This window comes from Vidua chalybeata, chromosome 6, assembly GCF_026979565.1.
Source record: "Vidua chalybeata isolate OUT-0048 chromosome 6, bVidCha1 merged haplotype, whole genome shotgun sequence".
In the NCBI taxonomy this organism is placed as follows: Eukaryota; Metazoa; Chordata; class Aves; order Passeriformes; family Viduidae; genus Vidua; species Vidua chalybeata.
The window spans coordinates 59,475,175-59,490,016 of record NC_071535.1 but is presented as its reverse complement, the minus strand read 5'-3'; the positions used below and the strand labels follow the sequence as shown (position 1 = coordinate 59,490,016).

The 14,842-nt window shown below is 44.5% G+C and overlaps 1 protein-coding gene across 1 annotated transcript in view; it reads right to left on the bottom strand.

Moving 5' to 3' along the window:
- FAR1 (fatty acyl-CoA reductase 1) overlaps positions 1–7,134 on the bottom strand; it is a 34,068-nt gene extending 26,934 nt beyond the window's left edge. Inside the window, exon 1 of the mRNA XM_053946284.1 lies at positions 7,058–7,134. The gene's annotated coding sequence lies outside the window, so the exon portion shown is untranslated. The remainder of the gene's footprint in view (positions 1–7,057) is intronic.
- Positions 7,135–14,842: the final 7,708 nt, after the last annotated feature.

Sequence of the window (14,842 nt, the reverse complement as noted above, 5' to 3'; positions counted from 1 at the left end):
AAAACAAATTTAACATGTTGAGGCTGTTAAGTGTCAGCAATCAGTTTATCTATCTGCTTTAGATAACATCTTGCATGTTTACAATAGCTGTTAACCAGCAATACATATTGTCACCATTATCCAATCATCTGTTAACACCTACCTCTTCAAACACACACAGAGAACTCCTACCAAACACAAAGTTGTCTAATGCACTCTGTGGGACATCTAAAACCCTGTAAAATAGACACCTTTTTGAGCTAATAAGCAAAAACAACCTAGAATAAAGAAATCTGACAGCTGAAAGGCTTAATAAGAGTTCTGTAAAGAATTCTCACTCTAGAAATATTCAAAATTCCCACATTACCCATAAGTATAAACAGCCTTTGCTAGAGGAATCTTACGTGAAGCTGCTACAGAGCAATTGCTGCTGGGATCCTTCTGAATTCACAGGTTCAGGGCTAAGCCCATGGTGATGCTTCATAGAGATGCTGGTGCGAAGGGTGCAGTCCTCTGATAAGTCAAGAGTTCATAAGCACTTCAGGAAAAAAAAGAAAATCCACCACCAAGCCAACACTCCAGGATCCTAGCCAACATTCCCCATCTTGTACAAAATTCTCGTCTCCAAGCCTGAGCAAGTGCTATTATGGAGCAAACAACAGCAGCTCTGTTTGCCTCCAGAGCTACTGCAGCAATATTTAACTCACAGCTTCAGAGGACTCTGACTCTCAAAACAAGGACAATTCTGTTTTTAACAGGAAAATTATCAGTTCCCAGATTTGTCCAAACAGAGATCAAGATGCTTAAAGATGTGTTTTCCAAGTGCCAGGAAAGCCTGCTGCAGCTCCACTGAATGTTGAAATGCTAAATCCAGCAACTAGAGAGTGTGCATGCATGTCCTTGCTAGAGATTAAATGCTCTGTCTTCTAGTTTATCACTGACAAACATTAGGTCAACAGCACACTCCCTCCAAATTCAATCCTATCAAGATTATCGCTCATCACAGGAAATGGAAAATGTGCATTTCCCAACCTCTCAAATATCAGCAACAAGCCACAAAGTTCTGCAAAAACACAGCCCAACAAATCAATTTCCCCCTTCCCTCTGACAGCTTGAGCCCAGCACTAGCAAGAGGAAAAAGCAGAAAAAGTAAGGTGGTAGGAGCATTTTGTTTTGCTATATTCAGAAGATGAAATTTGTCCAGACATCAAATCTGAGTGCACCCTGAGTGTTTAAACACCACACACACTCCCCACTGCATCCACACCAGACAAAAATCATTACAAAAGTCCCTCATACAGGGCTTCAATTGCCACATTGCAAGGACACCATTACAAGTCAAAAAAAAAAAAAAAAATCTCTGGGAACTGGAGAGATTGGAGAGACTCAGGCAACAAAGGAAGTAATATTTAACTCAACTAAACAAGGTTATTGCCAGAAAGACAAGTCTGGGTCATGTCATATTATAGCATATCATCATGTCTCATTTCATCCGTGCCTTGTTTCCACAAAAGCAAATCAATGAATGCTATCAGCAGAATGCCCACATTTTCAAGCACCACAAGGGCCAATGACCTACCCTATGTGGCCAACACCTAGCCAGCATATCTCCAAAGGATACAGTCTGTTTGTCTTTGTGGTCCAAGGTTATATCCATTGGGAAACCTTATCTGTGAAAGATACTGCTTCAAAAGATGAGTAGAGACTGTAAACTGCTTTGGGTGCAAGTTAACCTTAAAACATACCTATTCCAAACTTCCCAGTCACGTGGAAGACTTGGGATTCTTCCCTCAGCTAGCAGAAGAACAACATATCCATGTTTCAGACTTCACCAGCACTCTTATCTACTCTCTGCAAGTTCATTTTCTTTACTAGCTGTAAGCCAGGGACCAAGAAAATGTAAACACACCTCCAGGAGCTGGAAAACATACTGGCAGGCTTGGAAGCTAATTAGAACAACTAAGTTTTGAAGAATTATCAAAATAGGCCCACTAATCCAACATCAACTAGCCAGTCTTTGGCTTGGCCTTGTAATATGCCAGACCTCAAGTTTCTCACTACACAATTTCCACCCAATAATGGGGATGGATTCAGGGTAATACTGTGTTCTCTACACGTGAAATACAACAAAACTAAATCAATCTGAAGGACCAGGCCCAAGTCACAGCTGCAGCATGGGTAAATGCTACCAGAAGACCCAAAACTCTATGGCAAAGAATATGGCAAACTTGTGGCTGACACTCAGTGATTTAAGAGAATTTCTGGAAAATAACAAGGCATTTCAAACTGGTTGAACATCTTCAGGACTGAAGACTAGGAAAAAACTTCCCAACTACCAATGAAGAGATTTGTCCTCTTTAAATCATTTATCTAATGAAACACAATACCAGTTCAAGTAACCAATCTAGTTAGGTCAAAGTTTACATAGCTGAGTGTATAGCTCTGTGTACAAAAATAAAGTAGACTTGCTTTTCAAACAGTTCTCCTCACTATTCTTAACCACTGAAATATACTAGATACTGAAAGCATGCCCTAGAGCGTGTGCTCCTCAAGCCATTACGTTCCTCCTGGATACATTACTACTGCTGGCAGCTCATGCATTCAAGGTGAGGAGCACTATTAAATTGATTTAGGTGAGACTTCACTAATACTGCATATGATCTCTTTAACTGCGCTACAGCACATTAATATCAAAATTCAGATTGATACCAGACATGGAAATAGTTCTGTCATTTTCTTTTAGATGACAATGACAAAACCCAAGTACAGTATTCACTTGAGTGCTTTGGGAAGATGGTGAATTGGGACCAGCTAACCCATGGCCACCCAATAACTTATTAGCAGAATTCAGCCTAAATCATCAACCCAAAGACACCCTTGTGAAATAAGATACTCTGAAGTGAGGGCTGAGCTCATAATCATGGAGTATTTAACCTCTTTTAATCCTTTAGTCTTATGGAGTAGAACCTGATTTCAATGTGGGCCACTTTTGAGTTGATCTCAGCAGCAACACATGTGGTTGCACAGATATTTCTTCAGCATGTGTTCACACACCTTCCTTCAGTCAAAGTTCTGATTTTACTACAAATTTCCAGTTACTTGTGCTTCTACTCAGGGGGATTCTGTACCAGATGACTTTGTAATTACTTCTTAGTAAGTAATCTGTTCACAAAGTACATACTAGGGAAGTCCCTTGCTTTGCTGCAAATATGTTTCTTATACAGACAGTCCCTCCTCCAAAAATGAATTGGAACGCAGTAGGAGGTTTTTTACAATCCCTTTATAATTAGGTTATAAGTTGACGTTTTTCTAAATTGTTTGCTGCTTGAGCCTAGTCATCAAGTGCACAGTGAAGGGGGGAAAAAAAACCTCTTTTGGTATAGTTAAACTCATTTCTCAAAATTGCACAGAAGGCACAGATCAGGCCAGAAATTAAGATATCCCAGGAAAGCATATTTCACATAAGAACATTTACTGTACTCCATCTCCAGTTAACATGAAAACATGTTTAACACACATGCAGGGATAATTTTAAACAAGTTCTAGGAAATCAAGAGGCAGGCAGATTCAAGATCATTTTATCTAATTGAATTGGAAATCTGCATTAGAAATCTCATTTGCACTTTTGGTTATGAAAGGATTACAAGGTAAAGCCTCACTGCTTACGAGGGTAGTTGCATAAATCATGGCTCTTACTTTGCTTAAGTCATTGCTCTTGAGTTAACCCTGAAAGGAGAACAGAACCTGTCTGAAGGACACATCTACAATGCAATGAGCAGAGCAGCACTCACAGCTGACTCTCCATCACTAGTTATTCACTGCCTTAGGAAAACAGGCCAAAGGCATCACTTCAGCATTCACTTCAGCCTGCTGATATTCAGCCCTGGTTATCACTAGAGAAAGCTTTAGCAGCAGCAGGATTATTGCTGCAGTTGCTACTGTGATACTGTCATTTTGCTGGGAGGGAAAAGACAAAAATCAAGTAAATGGAAGGTGGTGAGGGAACACACAACATTCGAGTGCTCATCAGTTTGTCAAGTTTCAGTGATAAGAGACTTTCAGTCTTTAAGTTTCAGGGTTAACTCCTTAATCTTGGTAATTAAAACCCAGATTCACCTTTTTCATCTTGATCAAACAAGACAAGGATAACTACCCAAAAACTGCACCTGCAATTATGTTCTGTTCAAACTTATTATTCACAAAGCAATTACAACTGGAATACTTAATCAAGAACAAAAGGCCCAGCTCTTATTCTTCTCATGTTTTAAATTACATAGAAGGCCTGAATCACGTTTTACAACAGACATTACACGATGAATTTAAAGTCCTAGGAATCAACACTTCTAGACTCCTCCCATACTTCCCCAAATCTCTTACAGTTAAATGGTATTTTCTCTTCTATTATGTTCCTGCAGAAACCCACAATAATTCTTTTGAAACCTAAAAATTACTCATTTGTCTGACAACTGCTCTACTAAGTCATATTTGAAATATAATCACCTTCAAAAGAAAAAGAAAAAAAACACTACCTTTCTTCCAATACACGTGGAACAAGCTACAGCCAAAAAAATAAAAGCCCATTTCCACAATTTTCTTATCTTTAGAAGTGACTTAACAGATACTCAAAGCAAGTCGTACCAAGAGATTGCCTACCTGTCTCCCAAACAGGATGCTGGCAGCCTCCCTCCTCCTGCTCGGGAGAAGAGCTATTTATTCGGCAGGAGGATAGGATGGTGTGTAGTGCCAGAGCTCCAATCTTATCTCCTATTTATGCTAATGGATGTCCTCTCCCAATCTATCAATTACACCTCTTGCACAAGGAGCTCTGCAAATTTACAAATATCAGCGGCTGAGGTCCTGTGCACACACAGATACCAACACCAACATCTGCTAAAAGCACGGCCTTTGTCACCACACCGAGGGCAGAAAGTGACAGGGTACATCCCTGTGGTCCCCACCGCCGGGGAGAGCTCAACAGAAGAACAGTGCTCACCGCAAATCCTGCATGGGAGACGCTCAGAAGACAAAAAAAAAAAAAAAAAAAGGGGATACCTATTTTATTTTGATAAGACAGGATTTGTTACGACAGTTTGCAGCTCCCGAACTGTGCAAGTGTTGACTTATTACTGCAAGGCTTGGAATGAGCAACAGGGAGAAACACCTGTTTCTCATGCACATCATGCAGGGATGTGCATGATGGTATTAACCATGCCCAGACAGCAGATGTTTACATAATGCAAGTCCTCCACAACACGTACCAAACTAGCCAAGCACAATTTTTGCTGATATTGGATCCTTTTAAGAATTTTTAGCTTGCTACTCTGCAGCTCTGCTTTCTGCAGGCAAGTAACAAGCAAACTACACGAAACATCCTCAAACACTGAATATTTTGTGACAAAAAACCAAACACACACAGACTCTGGCTGAAGAAGCCAACCAAGCCTGCAGACACTGCAACAATTCATGTCTTCAACAACATCCAGGACCTTCTCAGGCACTCACTTAAACCTTCCAAATGGCTGTGTAACCATTTTAGTTTGTTCTGCATCCCCTTCCAAGCACCGGAAACAACAACCCTCGTGAGGAACTGGGAGCTCCTCCAAGAGCTAGAACTCAGAAACAGGAAGATGACAGAGAACCCTTCACTTTGTAGCAGCCAGAAGGAGATTCAGTTTGGCCTTTCAGGAGCTAAGAGGTGGTAGGGATGGTTACACTTTTGCTTCAATGTTAAATTTTATCTACAAGTATTAGCTGCCGTAGATGACTAAGATGTGATCAGGCTGGGTTATTCTGGAAGTGTAAGAAGAAAAACATTTATCCTGTCCAAAACCTACAGCCACACTTAATTTAGAACAACTCCCCCAAAATGCTTTCATTGTTAAAATTGTGTCTAGTAAAGCTTCATTATATCTACAGTCCAGCAATAAAGACCAAGTACTTGCAGTTAAAAAGTTAAGAGATCTTGATTTGTCGTTACTTTATAGCTCTGCAACAGGTAGAGGTAAAAAAAAAAAAAAACTACAAAAATATAACCTATAAAATTAATCATTCCTATCCATCTATAGGTTTTTGATGGGGAAATGGCTGAATTTTAAGGCACCTATATGTGAGTGGAGGATGAAAAACAGGGTAGAGGAGCTGAAGAGTGAAGATCCTAGAAATCTACCCTATACCTAGAATATAATTTCCAAATTGCTGACATGATGGTATCTCAGTTAAGCAGCAGAGATATGATACACAAATTGGGGATCAAGACATTCTAGCCTGCTGCAGTACAGATGGATGCCACAGATAGCAAAACTCCTACATGCTCCACTTCTTAATTATTACCGAAAGAGTTATTAAAATATTTAAAAAAAAAAAAAGAAGTTTCAGTTGCTAAAGCCTTGAAGTAGGTCAAATGAAATTAAAGGTCTCTATTTTCATGGGAATCAAGCTGGTTTCGATTACAAGCTCACTACCAACCACTGTATCCCCGCAATCGGCCACACTTTAAACTTCATTCAGGGAGGTGCTTTGGAGGAGCCAGCGGCTCCCGCTGCAAGGAGGACCGCGGGCCTCCCGCAGGGCACAGGCGGGGGAAGGAAGGGCTCTCTCCCGCTGCCGACGGAGCGCTCCCGGCGCACGGACCCGCGGGGCCGGGGCTGCGGGCACGGCCCATCCCGCCTCTCCCCGCACACGCCCGCTCCTCTGGGCGCCAAGAGGAACTCGTGGCCTTCCCTGCGAGCCCGTTCCGTGCGCCGGCCGCGCGGCACGGGCTCTGCCCGAGGGGAGCCGGGCAGGGCAGGGCAGGGCCGCCGCCGCAGGCCCGCCCAGCGCCGAGGGGGATGGTGGTACCCAGGCCCGGGCCCTGCGGCGGGCGCAGCGGGGGCTTTCGGCCTCGCCCACGCTCCCCGCTTCGCCGAGCATCGACCGCGGCCGCCGCGCTCCGCCGGCCCGGCCGCCACCACGACGCGCCCCGGAGCTCCCCGGCGCCCTCCATCCTTCCCCCCACCCCCGGGAAGGCGCGGCCGCCCCCTCCCCCCCCCTCCCCGGTCTCCGGGCGGGGTCGGCGCGGCCGGGGGCGGGGTGCCGGTACCTGCTGCGGGCGGTCGCGGCGCGGCCCCGGCGCTGCCCGGCCCCGGCTGTGCCCGCCCGGCGCTCGCCGCCCCGAGGGTCCCGCACGGCGGCCCCGCACGGCCGCTCCCGTTGGCCGCTGCGCGCGCGCTCCCCGCGCGCCCATTGGCCGCCCGCGCCGCCGCTCGCGGGACGAGGGCGGCGCGGATTGGCCGGCGCCCGGCGGCCCCGCCCCCAGCGGCGCCGCGCGGGGGCGCCGCGCGCTCCCCCCCCCCACACCCACACACACCCACACACACCCACAGAGACGCACGGACAGACAGACAGACACAGAGGGACACACAGACACACAGACAGAGGGTCATACACACACACACAGACACACACACCCACAGAGACGCACGGACAGACAGACAGACACAGAGGGACACACAGACACACAGACACACAGACAGAGGGTCATACACACACACACCCACAGAGACGCACGGACAGACAGACAGACACAGAGGGACACACAGACACACAGACACACAGACAGAGGGTCATACACACACACACCCACAGAGACGCACGGACAGACAGACAGAGCGTCACACAGACACACAGACAGACAGACAGAGAGTCATACACACACACACAGACACACACACCCACAGAGACGCGTGGACAGACAGACAGACACAGAGGGACACACAGACACACAGACAGAGGGTCATACACACACACACAGACACACACACCCACAGAGACTCACGGACACACAGACAGACACACAGAGGGTCACACAGACAGACAGACAGAGGGTCACACATACACACAGACAGACAGACAGAGGGTCACACAGACAGACAGACAGAGGGTCACACAGACACACAGACACACACACCCACAGAGACGCACGGACACACAGACAGACACACACAGAGGGTCACACAGACACACAGACAGACAGACAGACAGAGGGTCACACACACACACAGACACACACACCCACAGAGACGCACAGACACACAGACAGACAGAGGGTCACACACACACACAGACACACACACCCACAGAGACGCACAGACACACAGACAGACAGAGGGTCACACAGACACACAGACACACACACACACAGACACACACAGACACACAGACAGAGGGTCACACAGACACACACACACACAGAGGGACACACACACACACACACACAGAGGGACACACAGACACACACACAGACAGAAACAGACTGACAGACACAAACACACACACACACACACACACACAGACTGACACACAGACACACACACTGATACACAGACACACACAGACACAGTGCACACACACACACACAGAGGGTCACACACACAGACACAGACAGACTGACACTCAGACACACACAGACACACACACTGATACACAGACACACACACAGAGCACTCACAGTGCACACAGACACACACAGACACACAGACACAGTGCACACACAGATACACACAGAGGGTCACACACACAGACGCACACAGACAGACACACAGACACAAAGACACACACAGTGCACACACAGACACACAGACACACACACAGTGCACACACAGACACACACAGACACAGTGCACACACAGAGGGTCACACACACACAGACACAGTCCACACAGACACACACACCCTCACACACACACACAAACTGGCACGCACACCCCGTCACTCACACACACTCACACTCACACACTCACAGAGGGTCTCACACTCTCACACACACACACACACACACACAGCCCCTCACACCCTCTCACACTCCGCTCCCCCAGCGCGCGGCTGCGAGGGGCAGAGCGGCTGCTCCGTGAGGGGCTGGGAGTGTCCCCGCAGTGTCCCCGCAGTGTCCCCGCAGTGTCCCCATGGGTCCCTGCAGTGTCCCCGTGGGTCCCCGCAGTGTCCCCGCAGTGTCCCCGCAGTGTCCCCGCAGTGTCCCCGCAGTGTCCCTGTCCGTCCCTCTGTGTGTCCGTGTCCCAAACGCTGCCATCACAAACCAGCGCGGGTCCAAACCCGGCTCCGAAGCTCCAAGAGCAGAGCTCCAGCCCCGGCTGAGGCTCTGGGAAAAGCGACCCCGGCCCTCAGAGCACGGAGCCACCGGGCCACAGCAGCAGCACCACGGCACTCGGAGCAGCCTGAGCCCGCGAGGCAAAGGTGGCTGGACCCTGTGCAATGGCAGGAATCGTGGAACCACCAAGGGACCCCGTGCCAGTGGCAGGAATCGTGGAACCACCAAGGGACCCCGTGCCAATGGCAGGAATCGTGGAACCACCAAGGGACCCCATGCCAATGGCAGGAATCGTGGAACCACCAAGGGACCCCATGCCAATGGCAGGGAATTGTGGAATTGTGGAATTGTGGAACCACCAAGGCTGGAAGAGGCCTTTGAGACTATCAAGCCCAGCCACCAACCCTGCATTGCCGCTGCAACCTCCATAGCTCCACTGAGCTCGATTTTGGGATCAGATTGCTGTTGATAGGCGCTGTATTTGTGTGCAAAAGTCACTGCGCTCCGCTTGCCTCACCGTTTGTTACCAAACAGCGCAACGTGATGTCCTGGTGCTGTGCTGCCGTGATGCCATGCCCTGCCACAATATACCATTGGTTTCACAAGTAAATATTGCACAGATGGACATGCATCAGCTGAACAAAAAAAAAAAAAATGAAGAAGCATCTAAAAGTTAGGAAACACCCTATCTAAACTTGTGCAACCTGTACTATCCAGATTACTGTACAAATAAGGTATTATATGAGAATTGTTGTAAGCACAGTCTTGCCTTGTGCAAGGGCAGGTTGGTTTTTCAGAATGGTTTGTGCTTGACCCAGGCCATGAGAATGGGAGCTCTGCTTGCATCCTCCACAGTAGCTCAGTGACAGTGGACAGTTTTTCATGATTATCCCTTGGAAAACACCTGCTCACTGAAGCTGGGACATCATCCAATCATTCAGCCATATAGGAAAACTAACTCAGGCAGACAAAGATTGGAGTCTGAATCTCCCACAGTCCTAATGAAAAGTTTTACCATTTTGTTGTACCCTGCTACGCACCAAGGGTTGCTTTTTTGGTTGTACTGAAATCCTCACCTGTGATACAGACCTACAGACTGTGGGATGAGGCTTTTCCATTTCAGATTTACCAAGGAAAGATGAGTCCATTGCAGCACAGACACAGAACTGCAGTCAGTGCACAAGAACTCTTAAAAAAAATATTTTTCAAAAATCTCTAGTTGGTATATGCAAATCAAAGTTTCTCAGATTACTACAGCAATTAAATTTAGGTACATTTTTCAGAAGTCGCTCAGTAAAACGTGTCTGTGACACCAAATGAAAGTCATGGGGAATATCCCAGCAATATTTCAGTGTGGGAACAACAGTGTCATTTGTCCAGTCTGGTTTTTGAAAACAGTTAAAAAATGGTGGTGGTTTAAACCTTGTCTCTAAGAAATACTTCTGATCATTGTAGTCCATTAATAAATTATAACAATATCCTCAGATCATTGTAGTCCATTGATAAATTATAATGCAGTGACAGTGGATTGACTGATGCTCTCAGGATAAATGATCAATAATAATAATAATAAAGCAAATCCTATTTTTTTTTTCAAGATCACTCTTTTAAAGTCACAATTAATTTATCCCTCCTAAATTACTTATCATCAGGAAAACATCATAGTGGCATTGTATCATGATGCATTTGCAGTTCAATGTAGTAACATATGGTTACTTCTCTAAGATCCTACCAAACTGGTTATTCAAGGTAGCATTGTGAATTTTTCATTGCAGGAAAGAGAAGATAACAACACCAATGTGGCCTGGACTGGGAACGCTGAATAAATTAAAAAAAAAAAAAAACCCAACCGTATTTGAAACTCTATTACCCAGCACAGAGATAGCGTGACACAAGGTTGTGGGAATCCATAGGTAAATAACTGCAAGTGCTTGCAAGGCAAAATCTTGGTTTGTTACCCATGAGGGTGAGACAAACACCTAAATGCTCACTATTGGGGAAAAAAAAAAAGATATTCAAATTGCATCTTTAAATTGATCCACTTCTCTAAGCAATGCTAGCAAGTTACTTTAAATTCACAGGAACCTTTCAAAGCTTTCCAGACTGCTTCATTATACCTCTCCAATTTGAAGTGAGGCCAACACTTGTAACAATTTTGTGTCCTTTTTTGACCAGCTCATAGAGATACTTAATTTTGCACCCTCTGCCTGGACAAGGTTCCCCAGTCTCCTTGCTTTGGAGACTGGGAGAGGTGCGAGAGGACGAGTGCCAGACACAAACCACCAAGTTTCAGCAGGAGTTACAGCCACGCTACAGGAGCTCAGGGTTCATATGGAAACTTTGTTTCTCTGTGCATAACTTCACTTTTTACAAATATATACATTAAGTACTTATATATACACTGTATAGCTCAGGAACAGAGCTGGTTTTATGCAAAGTGCAGTCGTGTTTCTCTGTTTCAGTCACCGGTGTGACTGATACCATGAAGTGCTTTGCATAAACCAAGGCACGTGTTTAGCTCCTTGTGAAGGCCGTAGGGATGCTCACTTCAATTCCTTGCTAAATGCAACCCATTTAATTAAAAGATTAGTCAAGAAAAATGTCTTCTGTGCTGCCAGAAGAAAGGGCACAGGCAGGTTCTGTTCAGCGAGCTTAGACTACTGTAATATTTCATTTGTGCTCACGCTGGACAGGGCTAACAGCCACATGGAAAGAAGGGGTTTATAAAGATGCATTTGTGATGCAATGAGCATTAACAGCTCTTGTCCTCAAGCTGCAGTGCATTCCAGGCACAATAATATAGGCTAGAATTAGAAAACTTACTGCTGTGCAGGATGCAGTGAGAAAGGAGCAGTCCTACAGAAGCTCAGAACCTGCTTCAGTATGAGCAGTAACTAACACAGTTAAAGCTTGTTTGTTTTCTAATTTGAGGTACTATGGTTCAAAGATAAGGGTCTGACCAAAACTAGTTAAACCAGTTTAGGAAAAGTGCAGGAGCTTATTTTTAGCTGTGGATTAAAGCTAGTTAGTGCATTTAAAGATTTCTTTGGATTCAAAAAAGGAGAGAAGAAATTTGTGATTTTACTCTCCAAAGAGTCAATGCATTTTTTTTGTCAAGTGATTCTTCTGTCTTTTACTAATGAATTAACTGATTTGGGATATTTATTTAGTGATCTGAGTGGGTTTTAAATTCAACCCTGAATATACTGCTTACTAGATATCAGTGTACAAATAGGATGGGTAACAAAGATATTGTTTGTAATTGAATGCATTCTGCTACCTTTTCTATGTTTTCCATCATAATGTGCTAATTCTTTGGGGTTTGGGAGCAGCTGTTAGGATTATGATGTATATTCAGTAAAGATTACTGAATCAGAATGGAATGGACCTCTGCAGACTGTCTAGTCCACCCTCCCTGCCCGCCTGGAGCAGGTTCATCAGAGCTGTGTCCAGCTGGGCATTGAGCATCCAAGGACAGAAACTCGACACCCACTCTGGACAGCCCGTGCCAGTGTTTGACCTCCTTTGCAACAATAAAAAAAGGTTTTTTCTTTTGTTTGAGTGGAAACTCCGTATTTCTCTTTGTAGCCTCCTATTCTGTCGCTGGACACTACTGAGAAAAGTGTGTCTCTGCTGCCTCCTGCCCAGGTGTTCATCCCCACAGCTCACAGTCAGTGTGCTGGCCATCTGCATCCCCAGGACCTTTCCCACAAAGCTATTTTCCACCACTTTGTCCCCAGTCTGTACTGGTGCATTGGGGTTTTCCTCCCCAGTGCAGGGCTTTGCATTTCCTTTGTTGAACTTTACAAGTTTCCTGTTGGCTGATTGTTATCTTTTCCTGCAGAACTGAATGCAAACATTATTTCTACTCTTGCGTGCTTGCCACATCGTTTAAAAGCAGCAGAAATACCTGCCATGAGATCTGAATATGAAGCTTCATTTCATTCTTTTTATTTTGAAAAAAACTAATGAAAACACCTCTTAATTCTACTGGCCACTGTGCCAAGCCCTGCCAGCTTAATATGAATGATAATTATATTTGATATTTCCTCTCTTTTTTTTCATTGCCTTTTGGCATATCAATACACTTAATTATAGTTTAGTACACTGAGTATATTGATAAATGTGTGGGTGATAGAAACAGTTGCTAGGAAAGGCTGACATCCATCAGGAGTGCTGCAGGGGGAAGGGATCCTTCAGAGGAATGGTGGAGGTTTAGTTATAACTTGATCATGTGAGGCTTGGCTCATCAATTAATTAAAAAAATGGTGCTCTTTGGGCCATACAACTAAAATAAAACAGTTTATAAAGAACAGGTTTGTGTACAGGATAGACTTCTCGAAAGAGCCTTCAGAGGTATTGAAGATGCGAAAGTTGTTGCTCAATTATTTTCACCAGACTGGTTGAAAAAAAAATATTGGCTAGGTATCTGTGTGAGGAGCAGAGGATTAAAGGGAGCTGAACGGGCTCGTGGTGCTCAGCTGTCCCAGGCACGGGCTCACAGAAGCCCCTTTGTAACACGGCTGTGTGGTTTTTAACACAGCTGTGCTTTGCTTCCTCTAACCTTCTTTTAATTGTCCTTCAGTTTGCAGCCTAAATGCGTTTGCCAATACACACCTTTGTTTCCATGCCAGCACTTGCCTTTTTAGCCAACAAACCACTCCTGCAGTGATACATTTGTACATTATCCCATTCCAGCTTTCATTTTACAGGGCTAGAAGAACTGTGATCTGCAAGTTTTCTCTTGTGTAGAGAATCTCTTTCTTATCTATTCCAGGTACCCATCTTTGCATGTTTTTCAGATTAAATTTGTAATTTTATACAATAATCCAGATAAAGTTTCACTGAGATCTCACATGGCAAAAAATATTTTCATACCTCTACTGAAATCAGATCTCTTGATGGCAACTTGGGTTTTATATTTGGTTTTGGCTCATAGCTGCCTCATGCCAGCAGTTCATAAAAAGTGTGATTTTGAAGAGTATATTTTGGGTTCCTCTTCTGTCATGTCAAACTGAGGTTCTAGCATATAGTGGTGCTGTTTGTTCCCAAGCACAAAATTACACATTTGTATATAAATAAAATTTCTTCTCATTTCTAGCAGTCTAGGCTGTAGGCTCTTTAAGTATTAATTCTAACGGGTAGTCATTAATTATTTGTGTTATAAGTGCTTCTTCACTTTATCAGTGAATTTTCATCATCATGTATCCAATACCAACATTACTTGTAGCTATTTCCTTTTATGTCAGCTCATTTCATGCTTCACTTTGCCTCGTTATTCTATTTATTAGTTTTCCATATCAAAATGTTGGAAGCTACTTATTTCTTATGCTTAGTAACTACATAATATACGCCAAGTTCTGATACATTTGAATTCATGGTCAGTTCTTCCTTCTGTTTCTGTTTTAGTTACCCTTTTCTTGCATAAGCTGCATGATTTATCCTCCAGCACTGATGACACACAATCACATCTGGCTCCCAAAAACAAGGGTGATCATTTCTCCCTCTGGGTAACTACATAAACTTTACAAACCTGTTATTGCTCATGATGATTGCTTCATAATTTTTTCTGTTGTTCTATTAAACAGTTTAATTATATACTTTCATATAAGCAGAACATCCTGCCTCAGTGGTGTTTTCTCCAAAGACTTTCTCTTGAGCTGTCTGATTTCGTAGGCTCAGACTTATTAATGTATTTCTCATGTTTGCTCATGTGTTCAAAGGAAGCCAGTTCATGCTTTCACCTGTGAAACAATCCCTTCTTCAGACATAATCACTGTC